We start from the raw sequence: 2941 nt of genomic DNA on the forward strand, positions 1-2941 counted from the left end.
AAAATAAAGTATAGATATGAGATTCCCTTTCCGACACTGAACACTAGGTACACGCGGAATATGGTCTTGTAGTGAACTGCCTCTATTTTTTCCCTTGAGGTTTGTCCCCATAGTATTAACTTAAAATTCTCATCTTTAAATGTATATATTTTTTTGAGAATGGATATAGAAGGAGCATCCCAGAATTTTACTGTTCTACTGCCCATATGTTTTTCTTTCTTTTTTTTTTTTTGAGATCATGATTCTTTTTAAATGGATCAGTTATTTAGAACATCAAGTTGTGAGGATAAACTCCACTTGTAAGAGAAAACAGAAGAGCAGAGGTAGTCTTGAAGCTGAGGAACAGTTTTAATTTGTAGCAGAATTTGATTAACTTTGCGCTGTTCTGTAATCTCCTATTTCTCTTTCCCTGTGTCAGAGACCTCACCTTCCTGGCATCTGGGCTTGTGCAGCTTCTTGAAGCAAGCTTCAGTGAGATGCCCTGGGATTTTCACACTGCTGACACCAATTTTGCTGGAAGTGGCATTCACAAATTTCTGGTGTGTTCTCTACAGAACTCAATTGAGGGCCAGAGGTCAGGTTATAAGCAGCAAGCCACTCCTCAGTGGCTTGAGGAAAACCACCCTCTTGACTCTTCAGGTGAGGATGACCAACATGGTGTCGGGAGTGATGCTGGCTCAGAGTTTGCCCACATGCTGACTGAGATTTTTTGCTGTGGCTCAACAGCTTTCGAGGCACATCTTCAGTAGGATAATATACCCAGGCGTTTTGCAAAGTTTAACCACTTGGGTACCACCATTCTTGTAACCAACAACTAGTTCCCTGACAGGAGCACGAAACTTCTCCTTTGGCTTTTCAACTCTGGATTTGGCTGCTGAATATTTCCCCTTGTACATGGCCTTCCTGGAATACAGAGCCGATCCAGAAAATCTGCCTCCCTCCTCTGACTGGGACAGGGTTTTGGCTGCCATGGGGCTTCATCTTCTGTCTGCATTTTAGCCTTTAGGTTACCCTTCGAGACCCTGCTACCAGCATCAGCTTTCCTGTCTTTAGGTTTCTTCTCATTAAAATCTACTATCTCAGTTTTTTCACCAACCGTCTTGCTTGAGGATGGAAAAGAGCTTGAGGCCCTGTTTTTTTGACTGGTCAGCACCATAAGAGTCTATGCAAGACCTAGACTAATGACAATTGGAGAGAGGAAAAGGCAGTAGGGGGAAGCCCCTGCACCAAAAACCAGCCGCATTTTTGCAGGTGGATCTATATGTACTCTATCGGCATCGTATCAGTAAACCACCCCCAAACCGTGAAATACATGGATTTAATTGTTTTTGAATCTCTACACAGAAGTACTTCATAGTGAAATTGGGCACTCCATGGGCTATTGTAAAATGTGAGGTAAGTACACTTCTCATTAGATAATCAGCACCTGCTGTTACAGGCAGCTTAGTTGCCTAAAAATAAATTAATTTAATTAAATTCGAATATAGGATACCTTCATCTTTCTGCACATTTACATGCTTAGGATGTCAAGCTTGAATGTGAATTCCAAAGGAAATTCTGTTGTATATTTTTTTTTGCAGAGAAGCAAAAGCTGCTTTTCCCATTCCTACTGTAAGCTGCTTTGAACATCATTTCCAATGAATGTGCCAATTTGGTGAATGGTGTGAGCCAAGGTTTGCTGATTTCAAAGCCAGCTCACATCACTGCAAATATTTCATTTCTGTTTTTTGCATGCAGGATCAAAATGATGAAAGCTGACTTGTTCTCTTGTGATCTAGAAAAGACTTAGTTTTGGGTCAAGAATCACTGACAACTTTACCAAATGTTTTCTTTCATGTTTTGTTTTCCCTTACTCACTCACTCACTCACTCACTCTCTCACTCACTCACTCACTTACTCACTTGGAGAGCTTGAATTCATTATTACCAATCACTACATGTACCTAGCTCTACTCGGCTGGTAGTATTAAGGATCAGAAATGTGGTATTGGAGTAAGGGACTGGCAAGGGCTATTCGGGGGTTGGCGATCAGGACAAGTCTCCAGCTTCAGGAAAGAGTTGGAACCAGAACACGAGGGCAAAAGCATAGTCATGAGAATTGAACAGTTATTATGCAGAGACAAAGATATTTAAGAAAAAGCAGAGCCCAAGTATATGAGCAACTCAGACCAATTAAAATTTTTTCCCCAATGACATGTCAGCCTACTGATAGCTGAATGTCTGTAAATACCTGTGCCAGTCCTGGACTTTACTTAATCCCTGTCCAACTACCTGCCCTGATAATATTTCTGGAATCCTGAATTACCTAGAGTTTCCAATTAAAAATGTGGATGTCACATCTATACTTCCCTTTATTAAAGGAAGTTGGAGTCCTATTAGTTTAAACAAAGGAACACAGAGGCTTTAGAGAGCTCTGGTTCCAGATGACGACATGGAAAGATCCTGAACTCCCCTCCTCCGCTGACACACCAAATCCACACCTAGTTGTGCAACCACTCCTCCTGAAGAAGAAAAAAACTCAGGTTTTAGAAATGTAACTATCATATAATAGGGATAAAATAATAGTACTAATTTAAGCTACCCTTATCTTCCCTGCCAAAAACAGAAACAAAAACAACAACAACAAAAAAACTCTGATGATGGAAAAAATATACTCCTATTGTTGTAAAACTTTTGCTCTGCATTTTGCCTTTTGCATGTAGACCTAACGTTCAGTTTTTTATTTTTTTTAAGATTTTATTTATTTATTCATGAGAGACACAGAGAGAGAGACAGAGAGAGAGAGAGAGAGAGAGAGAGAGAGACAGAGACGCAGGCAGAGGGAGAAGCAGGCTCCATGCAGAAGCCTGACATGGGACTTGATCCCGGGTCTCCAGGATCACGCCCCGGGCCAAAGGCAGGCGCTAAACTGCTGAGCCACCGGGGCTGCCCACATTCAGTTT

The 2941-nt window shown here is 41.3% G+C and overlaps 1 pseudogene; it reads right to left on the reverse strand.

Moving 5' to 3' along the window:
- Positions 1-265: 265 nt before the first annotated feature.
- Positions 266-1156, reverse strand: LOC121481407 (annotated as a pseudogene).
- Between the last annotated feature and the right edge of the window lie 1785 nt (positions 1157-2941).

This window comes from Vulpes lagopus, chromosome 23, assembly GCF_018345385.1.
Source record: "Vulpes lagopus strain Blue_001 chromosome 23, ASM1834538v1, whole genome shotgun sequence".
In the NCBI taxonomy this organism is placed as follows: Eukaryota; Metazoa; Chordata; class Mammalia; order Carnivora; family Canidae; genus Vulpes; species Vulpes lagopus.